Source organism: Microtus ochrogaster, chromosome 2, assembly GCF_000317375.1.
Source record: "Microtus ochrogaster isolate Prairie Vole_2 chromosome 2, MicOch1.0, whole genome shotgun sequence".
NCBI classification, from domain to species: domain Eukaryota; kingdom Metazoa; phylum Chordata; class Mammalia; order Rodentia; family Cricetidae; genus Microtus; species Microtus ochrogaster.
The window spans coordinates 35257249-35270768 of NC_022010.1; positions in this window are offsets into that span (position 1 = coordinate 35257249).

Below are 13520 nucleotides of genomic sequence, written 5' to 3' on the forward strand. Positions count from 1 at the left end.
GTAGGTGGACTAAATAATGGACCCAAGAACAAGAAGGAACAGGATGACAGAAGTCATCAGATCTGAGCTGCCCCACCCCTCTGCCTAGTGCTACCTGTAGCTCATATTCTCATTTGAGCTTTGAAACCTACAGGGCAGGCCCAGAGGTCAATTTTAGTCCTGCCACAATCACATCAACTTGAGATCATGGCCAAACCAGCTCCAAGCTCTGTTTGTTGCCATGTCTACAGCAACTATCTCCTCATAAGAATCATAAAACGAATCTCAAATCTTCAATAGTTAGTATGGGTGGTGGCACATGCCTTTAATCCCAGCAGAGACAGGCAGACCTATGTGAGTTCAAGGCTAGCCTGGTCTACAGAGCCAGTTCTAACACAGACAGGGCTATACACAGCGAAACCCTGCCTCAAATAAACAAAATATAAATAAATAAATGTTAAACCTCTAGCGTATTGAGAATTCAGTGCAGAGAGTTAAGAGTTATTTTCCATTTAAGTGATAACAGTCTCGGGAGATGGTAGCTATCAGTCTTCATTCGCCCTCACTTCACTTTAATAGCCATTAGTGACAACAGAGATAATTTTTATAGGTGCTAATTGACCCTGCAGGAAGCCTTTGAGGCTTGCCTAATAGCTTGGGATGCCTTTGAAGTTCTGTTTTAGCTAGAGTGTTCAAGCAACGATCTGGGGAAAATGTGCATTAGAGCTGGAAATGCAGGTTCTCAGCCTGCACTCTACGAGAAATTGTAAAACCGTGGTTTAGAGACAGAGACCAGAATGGAGCCGGACCACACTTGACCGTGAAAATTGTCTAAATTCGGCGGCAGTGCTCTGAGGGATTGCATAAGGAGACTTTGAAAATGTTACCGTTCTGCTCCCATCACGTGAGAATCAAATAAGACAGCACTCTGCCATTTGATCCCCAACAAATACCATAAAAAGTGTGAACCGATGAAAAGTAAAACGACTTACTGGAGACATGATGATGGTTCTCTGTGGCACAGGGTTTGTTAAGAAGACCTGAGGTCCTTCATTCCCCACTCAGCACCTGGAATGAAAACAAAGTAATAAATGATGCACATTTAATCCACCAGTAAACAAATCAATTGCTCGGTCAGGGGCCTTTGGGCTTCAGTGAAACATAGCTACTTAATGTATTTGCTCTATTACTGAGTCAGAGAAGTCGGATGAAAAGACAAGCCGTGTTGAGGCCTAGAGGACCAGTCATGATCTTGCAAGAAAAAGGTAGAGAGTTCAACAGGAGAAAGGCACACTAGTCACAAGAGCTGACATTCTGATTAAGTCTGGACCGATTAACAGCCAGTCAAACACCACACACTATAGGACCAAAAGAAAAGTACAAGCAAGACTTCAGAACTCAATGTGAGAGTCACTCGGATCTCCCTTCCAGTCCATTTTCTCCATCCCAGGCACTCCCTGAGCCCCCGTGGAATTTCAAAGGCATGACCTTGAAAGACAGCCAATGAGGCCTATCTGAGGAAGGCTGGGATGCTAAACAAGTTTGCAAATAAGATAAACCATACCCAAGAATTCTGTCAAAGACTCTGGCCAAAGAGGTAGCTGGGTGTCAAAGAGGAGAAATGGAGCTGTGAACATGGGGCCCCAATTTCAAGATTAGATTGGCGAAGAATATCACCTGAGATGCTACCCTGGAGCCTAAGCTAGTTCCAAATCACCTTCAGGCCCTCGAGCTCTGAGAGAGGCTGTGTCTGTACACACAATTAGGGGTGTCTAACGCAGTAACTGGGGAGAGAAGGGACAGACAGGGAGTGTGACACATTCAGGCAACTCATCCTCCACCAGATGTCCTTATCAGTTACACAAAGGGACAGTTGTTAATTAGGTGGAAACATATGATGTTTCTAAACCTTGCTAGTGTCCAGATTTGAGCTTCCACTTTATGTTTGCACGATTAAAATGAAAAGGACAGCTTGAGGGAAAGAGAGGGAGAACTGGCAGCTGCTGTATCTTTCCAGCTATGGGCAATGACCGCTTGTCCACAGAGGACAGAGCAAGCTCATAGGGACTTAAAACCAACTTTCAGAAATACAGCGTGAGTGAAGAAATATTTTTAAATATCAAGGCTATTTGGGATTTTGACAGCTTTCTACATCTCATAAGATTCTATTCTTTGTACATACGCAATGATCTCACCCTTTAGCAGAGGAAGGGGTATTTGCGATAAAAGAAGATTCTGGCTGGTTAAACAGGATGGGGAGGAAAGTGGCCAGATTGAGAGAGTGAACACACTGAGGTTTCTGATTCAAGTGCTGTAGAGGTCAGGATTTAAATCCTGCCTTGTCAGTGATAATCACAGTGAGAGCACGGAGTACACTGGGTGGAAGCTGGCACTTGATATGGTATAGAATTGACTTTGCCAAGAAGGAGGAAAATCGTGGCTTTCATCACAATCGAGGCTGGAGTCAGAAGCATGGTATAGATGACCCCTTGCTAACACCTCCACTTGCCTATTTTACGGGTAAGATTCCCCTCTTTGATCTCTCTGGATATTGGAAAGCTTTCAAAAGACAAGTCATCTTAGCACATTCGGTGTCTTTGGGGACTAGCGGATGAAAGGCTCATATAAATTTCTGTTAGTCTTGCCTCTGTGTAGTCCTTTTTGCTGGATTTCCCTGACACGCCTTCTCCTTTGTAATCCTGTGGGGTGTGTGTGTGTGTGTGTGTGTGTGTGTGTGTGTGTGTGTGTGTGGTGTCTAAAGTGGCTTTGACCCTAGGGCTGTCTTTGATTTATAGGCAACTCTCTGAGTTGTGCTGGGGTGGCTTCAGAGCCTGTTTTTTCTGGCATCCCAATAAAGCTTTGCTTCCCATGGCAACTCCAGCCTACGAAGCAAAGCCTGAGGGAAAACACAGTTCTTGTTGCCAGAATGAAGCAATAGCACTTTTGGGGGTGCTATTCTGTTGGCTGGTGTGGTTTTTTTTTTTCTAAAGCAACTCTACTCATAGGAGGCAGGGAGATCTTCAGTACCTGGATATCACCCCAAGAAGCAGAAATCTCAGGGTTTCTCAAACTGTAAGTCATGAGACTTTACATCGGTAGCTTTTCAGTTTGCCATCTACACAAGGGCTGGATTTGGGAGCGGAACCAAGGGATAGGACTAACATGTGCATGTTTTCTTGCTAACATCCTTCCTTACCAGTATTCCAGTGATCAACTTGAAGTGTAAGACCAGTTTCCTATCCTCACTGACACCCTCCACACTTGCTTCTGGACAGACCCTGTGTGTCTCAGTCTGAGATGCACATCAGAATCACTTGGTAACTGTAGGAACGACCGGTGCCCACATCCTACAAGCCAAGGCTATGGTGTGAGACCAGGTTTGAACACCAAGGGTTGCTAATGATCCCCAAGGTGTTTTAATGTGCAGCGCTATCAAGCATTATTGATCTGCTTCGGTCCTTTGATGCCCTGAGAGAGGAACTCTTCCTAAAAGTAGCAAGCACACACTTTCTTTCAAACACACGTATTGAAGGTGATTCAAGCTTGTTTAACTGTGCCTGTGATTGCCTAAATTGTCTTTGTGATTACCACAGAGTAAGTCATATAAACTACTATAGATGCAGAGGGCCACCTTTCATTGATTTGGGCACAGTATACTGACCATCCAGTTCACAATAAGGAATGTAACTGTATCTGAGGGAGGAGGCAGGACACATCTCTGCTTTCTGACGTCTCACCGCTTTTTATTTCCTTGATGCTGGAGAGATGATTTGTTCCTATGGTGGAGAATATCCTGGGCATTTTTATGTTGTTATCTTCTCAGCACGGGGAGGAAAATTCTCTTTCACATGTGTGGTCCTGCCTCCATTTCCTGAAGGTCCAGGCAAGTGCCTCTCTCTCTCTGTCTCTCTATCTCTGTGTGTGTGTGTGTGTGCACGCGCGCATGTGTATGCAGGTGTGAAAAAGTGGGAGACATTGTGATGCTGCCCCTGTGCTCAGAGAGCTTATCTCTGGGTGGTGGTTGTGTGATAAGTTCAGAAATGACACGTTTGATTTCGTCATTGTTTCTGTGTGAACTTCGCTGAGAAATCACACGTTTCATTTTGGGTAATAACCTCTACCTTGCTGACATATCCTAATTTTTCTATCAAGACATTTCTTTCAAGACTCTAAGTCGTAACTCAACACCTAAATGAAAGTTCTTTCATTGTTTTATTTTTTTTAAAAAAATATCACATTTAGACACTTACTATCGATGTAAACAAATGAATTTAGTTGACATTAGTTGGTTGAAGTGAAGAGTTCCAATGATGGTTTAGAGATGCTCACACTTAAGGCCTGGGTTCTTGTTACCGCCATTTATGATGCTTCTCTTCTTTAAAAGACCTCACCTGCAAAGCCCAATACCCACTGGAACTTCATTTCATATATTTATTGTCTCTAGGTCCTGCTCTTTCCCTGTTTATAGATCTCTGTATTAATATTTAGACATTTATTCCAGATCCCTGTTTTATTGAATGGTTAAACTAGAGGGACTCTTGGGGGGAAAATGTAATATAAAGTCTCTATTCTTTCCCTACCCTACTATCTGCTCCCATTTCACAGATGAACTCTTCAGGCCTAGGGAAATGAAATGACTTCTTATATTCATACAGTTCAGTGAAATATGAAGGTTAGCTGATAAAGAATGAAAATTCTAAGTCCGGGGTTTTTATTCATTTGTTCTACCAATTAAAGTCATAAAATGAAATTATTTGAATGTTGAGGCATGAAAGTTCCAGCAAGCATTTAGGGATTGGCTTTTATTTCTAATACGTGGATATAAATCCTGTATTCATAAGAATACTTTTTAAACTCTTGACCATCAAATTAATAAAGGTAGTCATTTGTGAATCACCCGCCATTGACAGCAGAACAAAGAACTTTTGAGCTCGAATGCAATTCAATAGCAATACTTCAACGTTCTCCCAACAGGAGAGCACAGGCCCCCAATAGTCAAGTGAATCACTCAGACGGTAAGCAGGGTTCAATGCTGTGAGCAATGAATTACATTTTAACATATTTCAGAATTCCATCATAAACACGCTTAACACTGTAAATATTAAATATGACACAGGAGACAAATAGAACTCTTTTAAAGTCATCAAAAAAGAATGACTTGAACTCCTGGTGACTTCGGGTGCATGCCTCCCTTTTCAGTTTGCCAACCGGCTCTCAACTGCTCCGCCGAAAGTAGAAGGCCACCCCATCTCTGTCTCTTTCTGAAAGATATTTCTTCACAGGAAGGCAGCTGGGGGTGGGTGGGGAGGGGTCAGTAGGACCCCTGTTAGTGTGGTAGGAGAAAAAACTCCATATTGCAGCAGCCCTGGGTATTAATTTGTCACAGGATGAGAAATGTTCAAAAGCTACTATCACCATGGCATTGAATGACCACCGAGGGAAAGCTGCTACTTCCTAGCCAATTCCACCTCTGGGTGGGCAGATGGCATCATCTGTTCTCTTAAGAGCTGAACCAGGTAGGCATGTAAGTCACCTGGTCAAGGGGCCATCTCTCTAAAAAGATAGAAAGAATCTCTCTAAAGAGATAGAAAGAATAATTAGCCCTTTAATGAGTTAATGTGCTTTTCCTTCCTAGAATTCCCAACTGCTAGTACAGACCCTAGTAGCTGTCACGAGGTTCCATTAGGCCTGCCTGCCCCCTCTGAGCCTTAGAGGGGAATAATATTTCCTTTTTGTTTCTTTTCTGTTTCTCTTAGATGCTGGCCAGAGCCCACATTCCCCTTCTCTGGCACTCTGACCTTCTTTGTTCTTTCTCTGAAATACCTCTTCTCCCCATGTGACTGCCTGTTGCCATGTGACTGGCCGTACTGGTGTAATTCCAGTGTCATGTCTTTCTTTCTTTCTTTCTTTCTTTCTTTCTTTCTTTCTTTCTTTCTTTCTTTCTTTCTTTCTTTCTTTCTTGTTCTCACCTGTGAGTCTGTAATAAATTTCTAAAACTCATACTCTACTGTCTGTGAATTTCATTCATTGAGTGGGCAAAACAATAACTTAAAAGCCATCTGCTCTGGGTGGGTTTGGTGGTCCAGAGTTTTGTGGGATCTGAGAGACTCTAGACTTAATGACAGCTCAATATTCCTGCATCACTGTGCAACTATAGAGCACACCTCATCTCTGCTTCTTTAGAGAAGGGTGCTGAAAATGAAGAAGGAAGCCACTCCCAAAGCAAAGAAGGAAGTTCTCTGCTCCCCCATCCAAAGCCAAGTTAAGGCCATTGAAACACAAGAAGGAGGTAATTAAAAGGTATTCCCAGCCCCCCAATGAAGATCCACATATCACCCATCAACCTCTGAGACCCTGTCACTCCAGAATCTGCCCCAGGTTCCACCACAAGAGCATCCCTGAGAGAAACAAGCTTGGACATTTTATCATCAACAACTTCCCACTGTCTGCCAAGTCAGCCAAGAAGGCAGAAAACAAGACATTTGTGTTTAGTGTGGATGTCAAGGTTAACAAAATCAGGTCAGACAGGGTGTGAAGAAACTCTCTGAAAAAGGATGTGACCAAAGTCATTGTTTTCAAACCTGATGGGGAGAAAAGGCTGTATTTCAGCTGGCTTCTGATTATGACACTTTGGGTGTTAACAACAAATCTGGGATCATCTAAACTGAGTCTGGCTGCCCATTTCTAAACATACATGTTTTCACAATAAAAAACAAAACCAACTAAATTGAAATTGAAATAGTGAAAATGTGACATTGCCGAGATTTAAAAACTGTTTATATCATATACATAATCAACTCACGGGGAATCAGATTTTCCTGAAGAGTGACTTCTAGCCCAAGAGACTTCTGGGTAAACTGTCTTTTTGGAAGAAAGGAGCCACATGCCCTGTTCTTGCTTACTAATGTCCCGAAGACTTTCTTTCCCCAAACTCTAGTAATCGAGAACAATAAGGAAAGAGTCTCCTGTCTTCATCCCAGGGGTGGCTTGGACTCAGTGTTCGGGAGAAAGGAAAGTAGACGTCTCCTAGTCTGTGTAACTGTCCCCGTGTTTAACATGGCTCCAGGGGAGCAAGTGCAGATGTGAACCACCCCACCCAGAGAGGAGCAGCCAAGCTCCCCTCAATGCTTGCACTTTGTGAGGAAAGCGTCTGAAGAAAATCCCTGGGGTGATCCACCAATCTGGGGTCTAAATAGTCTCACCAAGCACCTTTTACCCACAGATGTACTCTGGCAACACAAAGAAGATCCCGGTTGGCAGTCCCTGTCATCAAAGCCAACCAGCCCATTGATTTGAGGAAATGTGTATATATATGCATATTTATATATGCATACTGAGCTCTGAAATTTTGAAATGTGTTTCGAGCCCTTGTGAGACGGAAAGGTTTCAACTAGAGAAGACAAAATCTTCTTCCCATTGTACCCGAGAGGCCTGCAGGTAGGTGTTTGCCTTGCATCAGGATGACAAGCATGCATACCTTTCTGAGGCGAGGTCTGGGTGTAATGGGGTGTGTCTCAGAGGAAGTCAGTGCTCAGAGATTTATTTTTTGTGTGTGAGCTATTCACTTTAATTATACCCATGCTGTTCACTTGCTTTTTTATTATTGCTCTTATCCACTTTAATATCCCCTTCCCTTGGCTAAACATAGAGAAAAGATTCATTTATTACTTGAAGAGCCTCAAATTTACGATGCCCTGTTAGCTTGCAAAGAGGCTGGAGATTCTGCCATGAAAGCGCCATGACGATTCTCATGGAACACGGGCCCTAATCCTGCCTCCAGTTCCGGGCCAAGGCACCAGAGCAACGTTCAGGCTTTAAAGGCATGTCACTCATCTGAGTCGGGGGATAGGACGGGGCAGAAGAGGGGGCTGGGGGCAGGCACAAGATCAGAGGAACGAGACAAGCAGGACATATGTCTCTGTTCAGTTTTAAATTGTTAAGCAGGGCGACAGAACACGCGTTGACATCCCGAGAACAGCAGCTGTCAAAACTGTCAGTCAGCATGAGATTGATTCCTTTCAATTACTTGTTGAACTAAGAAGTTAAAGAGATGGGGAAGCTCCACTAGGTCATCTACCTCCAAGTTGTCCTGCGTGGGCAAATTTCTTTGTCAAATATCAAGATGTGAGGGCAAAATAAAGGTGTATTACTATTATTTGGGTCTGTGACAAAAGATGTAAAGGAAGAGTACTCATCCATTCACTGCCCCCGCCCCCCATTTCCCTTATTTATCAACAGTCTTCCATCTTACCACACGCTCACTCTGGGCTGGACTCCCTATGTCCTTAGGATACAAAGATGCAGGAAGTACTAAATGCCATGGATACAGTCACTGGAAAGTGGTGTGCCAGGGCCTGATGTGAAGCAACTGAAAGACATGATTGACTCTCACAGGGTCAAAAGAAGAAGCTATTCTCCAAAGTTAAAGCTGCGGCATCTTGGAGGGAAAGCGAGGAGAAGCTTCAGGTTTTTTTCTCAGACAGCCATGGCCTCCCCGTCACTTTCAAACCACAAGTGCAGAACGCCCAGTAGCTTGCTCTCACCGTCTCAGAGTCAGAACAGCCCGGAAGAAGTAGTTTAACTTTGTCAGAGCCACACAAGAAACCCGAGGAAATGCACATTTCCAACTTCTGCACTCTCAGGAAATGTAGAGAGATTTGTGTGATTTGCCATTGTCTTTAGTTAATGAAGTGATTCTGACATACTGTTAGAAATTGCTATCGCATAGTCTCTAAATGACGTCCCCAGACCAGTGATTCATCATTGCTGGGAACTGTATCAGAAAGAAAGACATATTTCCACCCTTGTTTTAGATTCAGTAAATCGGAATCAACTTCAGCAAGCCTTGGTAAGTAGATTGCATCGTGGAGTTTGGAAGCCACTTTTATGAAGCAACCAACCAGTTAGTTGGCAGGTCCATGTCGTAGCTGAAAAGAGGTTTTAGAATGGCCTGCTTGAATAGGTGTGGACAGCGTCAGGAGGACCAGCATGGAATAAAGACCCAACCTGAGCAATACTTGAAGTGGTTACCACTGAAGACCCGGCGGGACATCAACAGGGAATGATGGAAGGTTCTTTGGAATCATTGGGGTACGAAACAGGAGTCAGACAGCAGGAGTTGGCACTGCCTTTCTCTCACGAGCATAGGAGATAGTGCAAGGGATTGAACAGATGAGATCAGACGTGTGCAGGGTGACACAGCCGTAATAGACTAGGAGATGAACAAATACACAGTGTGTTCTCTCCTCCCACTCTCTATTCCTTAAATCCAGCCATAAGAGGCAGCACAAGACAATGTAGGTGGTGAAATCAGCTAGATCAACTTCCAGGGCATAAAGCAGGCCAGCAAAGTTTGAAGAACTTGCTGGAGAGAGAGAAAACCAACAAAGTGTAAAAGTAGATAAATAGTTTCCTACACCCCCCTTTCCGTCAACCGACCACCAGACTTTCCATTTAACATTTTCTTCCCCCTCTATTATGTCTAGTTCTTGAATCTGATCAATCTGCTAGGAAATTGTTTCTGGAAGAGTCTGCCCAGCAAGCTCCCAAAGTCATCTGTGCCCAGTGCTGCACAGGTGTGTGTTTGTGCAGTTGTGTGTGCATGCATGTGTGTATATGTGCATGTGTGTTTCCAAACGTGAGCTTCCGAAAGAAGAAAGAATATTTTGTGTATTGTATCTGAAGACGGGAGACATCCTAATACAGCATCTCCTTTCTCAATTCCCATACCCTTTTCACCCTTTCCCACAACTGCTTTGGCAGGAAAATAGGGAAGATTGCTAACTACTTTCTCCTCAAAGCCCGGTATAGCTTTAAACGTATCTAAAATACAGAGTTCAACATTAGTGTAACATGATTGTCTCAGAAGCTTAGTGGTGGCTACCCGCTAGCTCTCTCTGGCCATAGGCTATCAGGTTTTGCCTTCCATCAACTCCCCTTCCCACCCGATGCTCCTGGAGTGGGTATTTGTTTCCTCAGCCTGGCAATTTGCTTTTCTAACAAGTTGATGCTTTTGCTGATGCTGGCCCAAGAGGCAGATCTGGAGATGTGGTACTAAATGGTTGAAACTGAGTAACAAGCAAAGATGCCTAACAAAACAGGGTCTACCACAGGGTTTATTTAGAGGGACTCCTCCACAGTCCCTTCTCCCATCCCCCACATCCCAGGCTTCCTCACAACCCTCCCTCCCAGGCAAAGCTCCCTCATCTCACAACTGCTTTGCTATTCTGTATGGCAACTTTGTTCTGCTTATGGATGCTAGTTTGGCCGACTACCAGCCTGTCCTGCCTAACCCTAAAATGAACCTATACTCCCCCCACAAAAAAACCCTGTGGGTTTGCTAAACAATGGCTTTAACACTTTCTCTGTCTTCTAACCAGACCCGAGCCTACAGTGATCACTCAGAAAGCAACATCGAAAACCAACACAGTTTCCTCTTTCAACTCCCTAGGAGAATAGTGAGTTCCTTCCTGCCAACGGCAGATGTCTGGAAACTGACGGGAAACTTTGAGAAGTTCATTTACTCTCTGTGTTTCTATTCTCTCCATCTGCAAAACGGGGTCAGCTGTATTGTGCCTCATGTGCGAATCTGTGTGCGGTGAGGTTTAGCGGGTAACTGACTGCAAAACATGTTGCAGATGGATGTGTTATGGAGGGACGCTTAATATCAAAGCGAGATGTCATTTTCTTTCAGTCTGCATCTGTAGTTTGTAAAACAAATGCTTCTAAATTCACAGTATTTTTCTCACATGTACTATTTTTTTCCAGGGTGATATTTTCCCAAAGACTCATGCTGACTTCAACTTCTGGAACCTTGTGGGTGGATCTGCTAAATTAAAGACTTGTATTTGAGCTTTCTACATAACCCTGGTGGTTAACACTGGTGGGCCGAATGCATCCAAGTGACTGCAAGCAGCAGAGACAGTTTCTAGAGCAGGCGAGCATGGGTTGAGCTCTTGGTTCAGGGGCCACAAATTCAACAAAACTGCAAAGCGTTTCTCTACCAAAATGAATAAATATAAACATCACAGGCATTTTCAAAGTGATCTTTAACGAAGTAAAATATAGAACTAACTAACCAGAGATGGATAGATTTGAGTAGATAGAAGGGGATAAAGTAACAGGTGAAAACTCTGTGTGTGTGTGTGTGTGTGTGTGTGTGTGTGTGAGAGAGAGAGAGAGACAGAGAGAGAGACAGAGAGAGAGAGACTGAGATTACAGTATCTTTCTGAAAGAATTATGATTTCCCAAGGACAAATTTTAGATGGCAATCATTTAGCCTTTGGTTCTAGTTCTGGTACCTGGTATGTCACATGTAGTATATTTCTAGTGTTTATTAATAAAAGACATAAGATAATGAAAAAAGATAGCTGATTTAATGTACCAGCCATGCATAAGGTATTTCAGATACCAGTTATTCCACATTATTTAACAAACCTCCAATTTTTACATAAAAGACTTGATAAGTTTTGTATTTTAAATATTCTTTGACATATGCTTAAACTACTTTTAAACTAATAAAAATGATGGCCACTAATACAAAAACTACATGTATATATATAATATGGATCTATAGTGTTTCTATACAGTTATAGTTTAAAAACTTCCAGGGACTGGAGAGATGGCTCTGCAGTTAAGAGCAGTGGCTACCCTCTTGCAGAACACCCAGCTTGAATTCTCAGCACCCACATGACAGTCCACAACTGTCTGTAGGTCCAGCTCCAAGGGCTCCAATGTCCTTTTCATGCCTCCGCAGGCACTGCACACATATGGTAAGCATACATACAAGCAGGCAAAACAACCATACACGTATTTTTTTTTAAGAAAACTCATCTCCAGTAACGTCTGGAAATCTTGTTTGGAAAACAAAGAAAGGTAAAAATTCTTTACCTGAAGGTGTTAATTAACTTGGTCAGTTCAGTCAAATATTTGGCCTCTCCCTTCAGCCCAAGCCTGAGCTATTTTGTTTCCAGATCCTTTGCATGCTTCCTATAATTCAAAATTAGAAGCATATACAGCTACATTGGAAGGAGCAAGGTATCTCTGTGAAGGGTCTGGAATGTGTTATTGATACCTGTTAACCAATGTAGGCTCTAAGCGAATGCCTTGGTTATCTGAACAGCCCAGGATTTCATTTTGTTTTAATTATCATGGAAATCCATGTCTTTGGTGCTAGCACTGGTCTCAAAGAGCCTAACCTTAGAACTCATTCCAAGAAACAGGAAGGTGCAGCAAATGCTCCGTGCTAAAGTTCATGCTGTGTCTGTTATACGTTCTTGCTGGGGTTTAGATGTTGATACTCCTAGGCCTATGTAGCAAGAGATTACTCTGGGGTGACAGCGCTGAGAGGCACCAGGGCTTTTAACAGGTGGACTTCACAAGAGGCCCTTCAAACAACTGCCCTTGAAATGGATGAAATGCTTCTCATGGGGTCCTTGATCAGCTCTCAAGAGGCCTGATAAAAGAGAACAAGCATGGGTACTCCTTGACTTTTTTGTTTCCTGTCTTGTGACATCCCTTCGTTGTGTCTCCTGCAGGCCCTCCTGACAATGAGAAGTCATCTGCCTTGAAGTCTCCTTTAGAGTCAAGCCAAGGCCAGGGCCATGACCTTGATCCTCAGGAACAGTGACCTGAGTAACTGTCATTTCTTTATAAAGTTATCCATCTTCAGAAAAAAATAAAAAATAAAACAAACACAAAGAGCAAACCGGACAAACAGACACATTCTAATGCATCTGCGTTACAGATTTAGAAATCATTTCTGAGTTATTGCATGGATTGGCGAATAAGATTTTAGAAGAGCAGCGAACATTTTGTTTAAGTTGTAAAATCATTGTTACAAAACGGGTCTTCAGAGAATACCAACAATTGGAAAGTCTTAAAATAGGGCAGGGAAGGCAGGCCTAGAGGAATAGTCCTGTAATCCCAGCTCTTTGGGAGGCTTGAAGCAGCGGCAGGAGCCAGTCCAAGCAACTTAGCAGGACTCAGAAAGCCAAACAGTAAAGATGTGGTGGTGCTAGGGAGATGGATCTGCATAGCACCGGCTGCTCTTCTCAGGGCTGTGTTTGAGTCCCAGCACCTACATGGTGGCTCCTAACATCCAGTCACTCCCTTCCTAATAGATCCAACACCCTCTTCCGGCCTCTGCGGACACTGCACACATGCAATGCAAAGACATACATGCAGCCAAAGCACTCCTACACTAGATACTAAAACGATGTCACTAACTTAATTCTTTAAGTAAAATGGAATTGGGATGGGCAGTCCTCTAGTTGCTGGGCAACCTTATGCCTCTCCATTGTGTCTTCAGTCTACCCATGCCCCCCATGTCTAAAAGTCAGTTTTTCCATTGGCTGCCAATGCCTTCCCTACAGTTGTGAATGGCCAAGCATAGGATGGGAATAGAAGTCATTAAAGAGACCAGAATGGAGTCTATGGCTGGCAAGTCTTGTTTGCACATAATACTAAAGTTTCTTTTAAATAATAGGGTTGGGAATGTGGCTGAGTTGCAGAATGATTGCTTAAAATGTACCCCCAAACAA